Here is a 10,379-nt window from a genome sequence, read left to right as displayed (position 1 = left end):
GTAGGCAATAGAGCTGTAGGCAATAATACATGTAGGCAAAAGTAACTCTGTTTCTAAAATTTTTATTTGTGTGCAAAAGTGTATGTAGGCAATCGATCTGTAGGCAATAATACTTGTAGGCAATGATACATGTAGGCAAAAGTAACTCCGTTTCTAAAATTTTTATTTGTGCGCAAAAGTGCAAGTAGGCAATCGAGCTGTAGGGAATAATACATGTAGGCAATCGATTTGTAGGCAAATGAGATGTAGGCAAAAGGTGTTGTAGGCAATCAATTTATAGGCAAAAGGAGCCCTCTCGAAGTTCCGATATTTATTCTAGAAAGTTGAAAGTATGTTAGTGAATTTTTAGAGATTTTTTTTAATCATTCTAAATAGGTAAAAAAAAAACGGACGGATCTAGTGACCCATGTTTGTATGGATGAGGCATCAAATTGTATCTTGTAAGGGTTAATGCAAAATAAACGCATTTTAAATGAAAAGATCATGTTAAAAATCATATTTTATTTATTTTTCGACAATTAATTAAGGACATGTATCATTGGATATTGTATAAGCTAACATATTCCTCAAGAGTTCTGCATAAATTTAAAGTCTCTTCATATGCATTTATATCGGAGTAATATTAATTAAAAACCGATATTTCATATTCCCTACGCTTTAATTTATCCTATAGCTTCAACATCAAATAAAAAAGATTGTTTCTTTTTTATAGAAAATGCTCTTTTATATTTTATTTAACGTGCCATGGTTGAAAACACTTGACGTTAGGCTGTAAATCGTAGTGAAAATGTTATACTTCTCGATTCAATCAAGAAAATTACTGTCGCACGAAGCGGAAACGCTTGGGAGTTACAAAAGCAAACATCCCGGTGCCTGCGAGAGTGGCATTTCGCGCTTATCATGCGGTATTAAAGCAACCCTGACTTTTTCCCGTCTTCGTACCCGTCGTCCTAGTCGCGTATGTGTCACGTACACGCAAAAACTTACGCCGCCGGCCTACCGGGTGCGGCTACGGGCTCATTCGGCCGGAAGTACCGGACATCGGGTGAAATACGATTGGACACCGGCGAACGTACGGCGGATGGGAAGAATGGAGACGCGGGATCGCGGAATATCGGGTAGTTGAGGTTGTAAGGTTGAAAGAGGGAAACTGAAAGAGATATACCTAGATAGATAGAGAGAGAGAGAGAGAGAGAGAGAGAGAGAGAGAGAGAGAGAGAGAGAAACGCGCGGGATCATCTCTATGCACGCAGCGGCACTTGCGTATTTTCCCCTTTTCGCTTTGTTTAACCGGATATGGCAGGTTCAGTCCACAGTTGTTATTTACGTCGGGCAATGAATAACAATGAACAGGAACGTATATTAAACGTATCTATAAATTCCAAAGCGGCGTGACAATTTTCGTTAGGAATGAAACGGTGGAAGATGGGCGCATCGATGGCGGCGACGGCGACAGCGACGGCGACCGCAGTGATGGCGATGAGAGTGCATATGGCGAGAGAGAGAGAGAGAGAGAGAGAGAGAGAGAGAGAGAGAGAGAGAGAGAGTGTATTAAAAACGATCGTTGACGGAACGACGGAGGAACGGACGCAGATAGTGCCCGACCATCCGACCGATCGTTTTCCACGCTCGTTCATTCGCTCATGGTCCTTCGTCCGCGTGTTCACGAGCATTTTCACACGAACGAACGACGCGTGCATGGCATTGTTCGGGCCAGACAAGCGTTCTCGTACGTTCACACCTTTTTCTCTCCTCCTATTTTTCCTCACCTCTGTATAATGTCGAGATTCCTGGGAAAATTGCAGTAATGGAAGAAAGCGCACAGAAAAAATAGGAATCGAGCTCTGGGAGGAAGCCGTTCGAATATTCACAATTAACCGTAAAGATATATATCGTAGTGAAAAAAGCAAAAAAATTATGCCATAATTATACAAATACAACATCGCAGAATGAAATTAACACCGAAATTAGCACAGAATCAAAATGTTAAATAAAAAATAATTATTATATATCGTTATTAGAAATTTTTTAAACGTAATTCAAGTTGACGTTAGAGTGAATATCTATGTATAATTCAACCATACGTTTTCAAAGTTCATAATAATTTTCAGAATGTTTCATGCATGGGAAATAAAAGTGTAGATTCGCGCGATATGGTAAAAAATCTAAAACTATCTGAATTTAAGTTATAAAAAATAATCATTAAAATGATAACGTAAAATGAGATAACTTTGGCCAAAATTTAAAAAAAATGTCTGGACAGCACGCATGTCCAAAGTCAGAACGTTTTTAAGACGTTTTCATAACTTTTAATTATAGGCAGATGGCGAAACCACAACATCACGGGTATAGTTTTCTTTAAATCTTATTCTTCCTTTTTAAAACCTTGGAAAGGTTCTTGGAAAAGAAAAATAAAACATATTGCCCAGATGTCCTGAAGTCTTAAAGTTTATTATTTTTACATTCCTCTATCTCATAAGAGTAGATTTAAATATAACATAATATACTAAAATAAAAATATAATTATTAATACAAATAAAAGCACCTTATAAAAATTTAAAAAATTAGTAATGAATATCCTACCTACCAACTTGCATATATCCTTAAACTATATCTACTTAAAGGATTAAAATGTTTTGGGAAATGTTCCGATTTTACATGCTATTTAGGCATTATTAAAATTTAATTAGATCAAATTTACTTATATTAATTCTTTTACAGTATAAAATTGATTTTAAACAATCTATAATTTATATTATTTATAATAATAAATTCTATGTCCCTTTTTCTAAAAATAAATTCTATGTCTCTTATGATTTAAATATTGTTTAAAATTCTAATACCGTATCGTGATCCATTGCTAATACCAACATTTCGTGAACCTTGCCGTTCACTTCAGGGTAGCGATCATACATGTACATTTATTCCTAGAGCGGAAAATTACTCTTCGTAATAATATTTAAAAGCGCATGTTATTTCGATTATACATCTTCGATGCCTTGATTTTCCTCATATCTTTAAGGCTGTCAGATGCGTGTAAGCCTATAAAAGAACGACCGAGATGTACAGCACTACTAACAGTACTAACTCGTTCGTTCACGTCAAACGTCATAGCCTGCAGTTTGCAACACTGTAACGTTGTACAGATAAACACCGTACTATGATAAGTTTTGTACCGCGTGGTTTCCTGCATTTCTGTTCATAGGCAGAAATTCCTTTCCATGTCGAAACCTTCGCAACATATCAGAGAGAGCGGTCATCTAGCATGCCAAATATATTAGAAATTTTAATAGGTAACTCCTTGATAATATCTAATTTTCTTTCAAAAAAAATCGAGGAATGCCACCATTCTTTTAAAAACTTTCATATCTTCCGTGTGGTCCGTGCGACTGCAAAATATAAAGTAGCTCTCTTGGCGGTTCTGATGTATACTTATTTAATAAATCCCTTACCACCTTTCTTGCTCCCTTTCCGCGATTATGTCCCCACCATCACCTTTTCAGCGTCGAATCCCGTGTGAACGCACGTACTTTCTTAGTACGTACTTATTTTCAAAAAAGTAGTGGTGACCATGAATTTAATGATTATAATAGCGTCAATAATATATACGTATACTGTAAAGGTGATTACTTTTTTCTAGTTTTTACTTTTTTTGTCTTTTATTATTTTAAGAATACACAACAAATAAGAGTTTAAAACCTATAACGGTCGAAGTTGGATCTTAGATGCTTAAATAATTTCTATGTGAATTTATATAATAAATTATGTAGTCACTTTATATTTTTATTTATTTACAGTCATTTTTATTAACAATTATTTTTATTTATTTTTTCAGCACGTTAACATCTTTCGAATAGGATGCCCGATTGAGCATCAAATTATTAAATTGCTTGTTAATTTAATTTGTGATATTACTATAGTAGTTTAATTGCGTCTATAAGCCCGAAAAACCAATTCGGCGCGTAATTCAAATAATTACATATTTAGTAGGGTGGAGTTGGCTAAGGGTACGTATCCACTGAGCGCGTCACGCGTCGCGTCGTCGAAGGAGAGAAAGAGAGGGGTTGTGTATTTATATAATCTTATCTCTTTCTCTCTTTCATGACGCGACGCGTGACGCGCTCAGTGGACACGTACCCTAAGTCGTACCGACGCGACGGTTAAATCGTATCTCCATTGTATTTTCTAGCCGAAATCTTTTTTTTTTAAAGATAATGACACTGATGTGACGCTGGTAATATGGGTTAACAACTATCATTTTTGTTTTGTCTTCGAGTCGTCTGTTTACGAGTGACATTCAAAATTGATTTTGTTCGGTGTCTGATCTAAGTTTTGGTACAATTTACCTAAGTTACCTGTTATCAGTACAAGGTGGGTAATTAAATTATAGCGTTCTTCAAGGTTATAATTGATATTTAAATTCTTTTCGAGTATAGCATAAAATTAGCAAAATGTTTGTAAGTTATGTTGCTATTGGCAAATTTGTAAAAATAGAGGAAGTTGGGTAAATCGTACTTTTCGCTGGTCTTTATATTGCACCGGTACGATTTTCGCAAGTGACGCGAGCAATATGTGGAGGTTACTATTATGATAAAAAAGGACCTACAGTGGACTGGATTCAGTGTGTCAGGTGCTCTAAGTGGTTGCACGAAACCTGTAGTGACAATCCTGACATTTATCAAAACTGTTTAAATAAGCGTTCAAGAAAGTGATTACTTATTAACTATTGAGTCTTTCTATTAAATTTTTCTATTGAGTCTTTCTAGTGAGTTTTTCTATTGAATCTTTTCTATTGTAACGGAAAAATCCGTAATTGATTTCATTTCTAAAATTTATTTTTTCAAAATATCTGAGATTTTAATATTCTGAAATATAGTGCAATGATAGCTTAAATCAATTTAAGTATTGCTTTTTACTTTTTTTGTTTTCTTAAATGAGTTTAAAAAATACAGAGTCTAATTTCTGTTTCTATAATATAGAAAAAATTTTATTATACCTACTTAAATATGTATGCTCAATTTTGTTTATTTTCTCAGTAAACAAACTGACGTTATTTACCGTCATTTTGATGTTATTTTAAAGTCAAAATGACAATAAGTAATGTCAGCTTTCGCTATATTAGAGGTACGATTTAGGAACGAGGTGGTACAATTTAACGATCCGGTCTCCAAATCGTACCAAAAGCTACTTTTTAAAAAATCTAATTTAAACAATAATTTAATGTTTATTTTTGTAAAAATATCGTTTTGTTTTATTGCCAATGAAAGTTTAATGTAAGTACAGAAATATTCTGATCTCTTTAGTATTTTTGTTACAATTTTGTTTAAACGTTAGGGAGTACGATATAGGCGACTTTCTCCTATATAAATTCACATAGAAATTATTTAAGTATCTAACAAGGAGATTTCACGACGTGATACCAATCGATTTCAATGAAACTCGTTGTAGCGATAGGTATTTATTTCGAGTGTTACTGGGTAAAAGGATAATAATAGTCACTACTCAAGCGTTTGCGAGAAAATCAAAGTTGAAAATTTCGAGCGCCTAATAAGCCAGTTCAGTTGATCGTTTGATCAAACATATGAAATGCATTTTTTCGTTTGCATTCTCTGTCCAGGAAATCTGTTTAACAGATAATTATGTACACAACACGAATAAATGTGAAATATGTTTTATTTATAAATGGAAACAATAAAATGCTGTAAAGAAGGATGCCCATGGTATAGGGGGGTTTCTGCTCTAGAGCTGGAATCTCTGAAATCGATAAATTCATTTAGAGTATAATGAAATCTATCGCTTAATACCAAATTCCATTTTCTCATCGGCAAGGAAAATTGAAAAAATCATGTGAAGTTTTACATAGTGACAACGTGGTGGAGAAAGAGGCAGAGAGCGAGCGAGGAACTTTGATTTTCTTGCAAACGTTTGAATAGTGACTATTATTCTTTTATCCAGTAACACCCGACGTGAATATCTATCGCTACAACGAGTTTCGTTGAAATCGATTGGTATCACATCGTAAAGTCTCCTTGTAAGATTCAGCTTTGACTGAATCGTTATAGGCTTCAAACTCTTATTTGTGTATTCACATATACGGTCTTAATAAATCGTTTATTATTGCTTATTGAAGAAATTTAAAGTTATTAATTCCATATTGGCATATTGTAATATCAATCAATCTCGCGCTAAAAGACTCATCACGAAAATATTACAGACATTAATCAAGTCCATCATACTTTCAAATCTTCAGCTTATTTTGCTTGGGATAGTATATCTATTGATTTAAATCTAAACATTAATAACGCTTTCCGTACAAATAAAGTTTCGGTTGATCGTTTTAGGAAAAATGTTTCTCCTCGAGATGTAATTAAATCGATCGACTCTCTATCTCGTCAGACAAATACAGCATGTGACGATATAGATGTTACACTTGTTCCCTCTTCTTCTAATGTTTGTGTTAAAGACAATACAACTGAAGACTTTGAAAACACAGGCTCTGTTGTGGATACTTGTATTAACTCTAACAAATTTTCCAATAATAGCACATCAGATTTACCTTCTCTTTATAACTCAAATTCTAATATCTCAAACTCTGATGTTATCCGACATTATTTCTATATTGAACATTCCGGATATGGAGAAAAACCCTCTGTTATATATTATGTTATTACTTAAAGATCCTTTATAATCATCTTATTTCCTTTTTTATTATAGTCTCTTGTTTATTATTTTTATAAAACTAATAATAAAATAAAATTGATTGTGTAAAACAAAGGGCTGTGTAAGAAGCCAGTGCGGTACTTTGAACGCAATACAATTTATTCTTACAATTAATTACGTTGTCAAATTTCTATACATTACAATATATACTGTAAGTTTCGACTCCGGTTCTAGTCATCTTCAGCGGTGTCGATAATGAAATCGATGATTGACAAAATTTCGTATGTAGACATATGATTTGCTTGCTGTTTATATTGAGAGGCGAGGGATTCTCATTTCATGCTGCTCATTCAGTTACAATTTACATAACTGAATGGCATTCTTTCTTTTGTCCATTTTGGAAAATGGATCTAAGTTATAATCGTGTAACTTTGTTTTTTGTGAGAATAGCGTAAATCAAAAACTCACCTCTGATACTCCGCAGAAACACTTGCAACAACTCATGTCACTAATACTTGTATTCATTAAAATTTATAAGTCTTAGATATAATTGATTAACGAGATCGACTATACTGATCAACTGTTAAAGATAAAAAGATGGCAAACGTTACATTGGTACAGGATATAGATCAATCTCTTTTTTTATAAAATTTGTTTAGTATATCCGCATATGCTTGGTGTAACCCTTCTGTGTCTATGTCTATTTCTTTTAGTTTATTGTTCTGGCATTTTATACAATAAATAACATTTCAGAAACTATATAATCGTTTATTATAAAATTTATCTTTATCCAGAATTTCAACCTTATCCTACATTAATTCGTGATTGTGATGCAATTTATGGTTCGTTATCACCGAATTAGAAGATGTATTCCTATTTATATGTGACGATGTTTATTAATTTTTGTTTTTAATTTTTTGCTTGTTTGCTCTACATATTATTTTTATATTCAAATCTATTCAATGATACTGCAGAGGCATTGTATTTTTTTAAATTTTATTTTATACCACAACCACCGACGAGATACTATTAAAGACCGACATCCTTACGGGAGTTCGCGTCCTTGTGAATATTGAAGTGATTAAGAGTTAAAAACTGATAATATTGTACTAATTTTATGATTTATTAGTTTAGTAGATGTATTTATGCATTTATAACTCAATAATACTCGATTTTTCTTTAAAATTGAGATTTCAGTGTTATCACCAAAGTTTGATTATCAATAAAGATGATAATTGCAGAGAAAAAATTGTGATTTTTTTGCAATATATAGGATATTACAGCTTTACAAGTATGTATATTTATTTATGGGACATTTATGTAATAAAAAATCATGAATTTAATAATGCATGAGCCAAATATTTATGTTAATAATAGCAAATTTATATCAATTGTCGGTAATGTCAGCATTCTTGAATTACCTCTGGGCCCTTGGGGCCCTTTTTATACCGCCGAAAATTTGCCCAGGGTTAACGGTCTTTAATAATATCTCGTCGGTGCCACAACTAAGCAATTACAAACTATAGAAATCAAAGCCTTAAACGGTCTAGCTGGATCTTAATGCTTGTATGATTCTTATGTGAATTTATATACTACGCATATAGTCCCACAGAAACGCGCGCCGAAAAATTTTCGGTCTTGAAACACTAACTCTACTAAACTAGTTATTTTTCGACACGCGTTTCTGTGGGACTATATACGTAGTATATAAATTCACATAAGAATCATACAAGCATTAAGATCCAGCTAGACCGTTTAAGGCTTTGATTTCTATAGTTTGTGTTATCACATGTACGAGATCCTATAATATATTATATTAAGCAATTACACTTATCAAGTTATCCATTTCCATAGTCATTATGTGAGAAAATGTTCCATTGAACATTTCCATCGAATTGTCTGTTATTATCACGCAGTTAGTGTGCGTCCGTCATATTGGTTTAGCCATTTTTTATTTTCAAATTTTAAGTTTGAATTTGGAATACGTGACTCCAAAACTCCTTTAACACCACATTTCGCCGAAATCGGAAGACTTTTAACATTTCCATAACATTTCCATCCGTCATATTGGTTCAACCATTTTGAATTTTTAAATTTTAAATCAGGATTCGAAATCAGCGACCTGGAATTCTTCTAATACTACATTTCACCAGAAGTACTCTAACAGCCTCAACGAAAAGAAGCTTCGAGACACATAACAAGGCGATTTTAAGATAGGATTACGCTGCTGCAATTGTAATTTACAGATTATATTAATTAGTATTCAGTGTCAAACGCATGTAACTTGATATTGTAATTGAATCCACGTTCATTTAAACTTTTCATCTCAGAATGATTGCGACAACACAAAGTTGACATATGGAGATTCTATTGCCGGCCGTCCTGCGTAATCATCGAAGCCCCCGCGGTATCGCTAGACCTGTTGTTGATAATTGCGAGCCATTGTAAACGTTGCGAACGTGCGAGGAAAGAGCAGTAATTGTTTAGCCCCATTTGCGACGGCGCGGCGGTTCGTATTCAAAATCGCAATGCGTTCGAGGCTACAAAGCGAATATTAACTCGCACAATATTTTCGCAAGGTCACTTCATGAATGTATTTCACCGTTCGTTGAAATCAGACCGATGAAATTTCACCGATCTCGTCCCTTCTCTCTCTTCCTCTCTCTTCCTCCCACCACCGATCGTGTTTCGTCGCACAGTAGGCAAGCCACCTCGTTGAATATTGATGTAACATCGTATGTCGTCGAACGGAACGTTACGATGAAAGAACGTGCCGATCTATGTGTCCAACATATAGATTAGGGGAACTGATTTCATTAATATAAGGAAAAACAATAATTTTTTTAATCTATATTAAAAATCTTTATTGTTTCTGCGTGTCTGTGTATAGACAAACTGAAATAATACTGAAAAAGGAAGCTAATAAACCTAGTTGATGGTTAATGTCAATTAGTTTAATTAGGTAGCGGACGTTAAATAAAAATTATGCATTTTAACGTTTTATCTATTCACCTACAACGCACAGAGTCTGCGTCATCGTGGTTTCATTTTAACGATAAAACATGCAATTACATATAAAGTTGGAAAATAGAGACGGAGATTATGATGCTACTCCGGAAGTAACGACGTCATTACTTCTTAATGCTGCGTATTTGTGTAAAGACTTGTTTTTATTCTTTTGTTTTTTTATCCGGCACGATATTTGCAGTGACACGATCTCACAAAACGAAATAAAAGGAACTTTACCAGATGAGATAATAAACGGGGCGGATTATCGTCCCTGTTACGGTATAAACATCCTGGTCGTCTCGTAACATTTGTGATAGGTGTGTATATTAGGTCGAAAACTCCGTGAAAAATTTGTTGCTAATGCACTGGTCATCTATCAAATACTACGTCGTAACACGCGGCGATGACGTGCAGAACTGTCATTTCGGGTAGATCGTGCTCTCACACGTCGTTTTATACGCACATAAATTTCACGCCGTTGTAAAAGCACACGAGATGACATGTAAGATATACATTAAAACATTAGTCTCCTTCGCCGTCGTAAAGTTAAACAAGCATTTTCGATGACGTTATCATTGTTACCGCGCGCCTCTCCGAAAAGAACGATAATAACAACTTCGCTCTCGAGTTTAAGGAGATTGTAAGGCAAATGCAATATGTTAAGAACTACTTGAAAAAATTAAAGACTATTCTAAATTTCATTTAATAAT

At 34.0% G+C, this 10,379-nt stretch overlaps 1 long non-coding RNA gene across 1 annotated transcript in view; it reads left to right on the top strand.

Moving 5' to 3' along the window:
• The first annotated feature begins 225 nt into the window (after positions 1–225).
• LOC108759616 (uncharacterized) overlaps positions 226–10,379 on the top strand; it is a 23,068-nt gene continuing 12,914 nt past the window's right edge. The window contains exon 1 of the long non-coding RNA XR_001940029.1: positions 226–300. This is a non-coding gene — a long non-coding RNA (uncharacterized LOC108759616). The remainder of the gene's footprint in view (positions 301–10,379) is intronic.

The sequence above is a fragment of the Trachymyrmex cornetzi genome, unplaced genomic scaffold, assembly GCF_001594075.2.
Source record: "Trachymyrmex cornetzi isolate Tcor2-1 unplaced genomic scaffold, Tcor1.1 scaffold198, whole genome shotgun sequence".
Lineage (NCBI taxonomy): Eukaryota > Metazoa > Arthropoda > Insecta > Hymenoptera > Formicidae > Trachymyrmex > Trachymyrmex cornetzi.
This window is presented reverse-complemented; position numbering and strand designations above follow the sequence as displayed.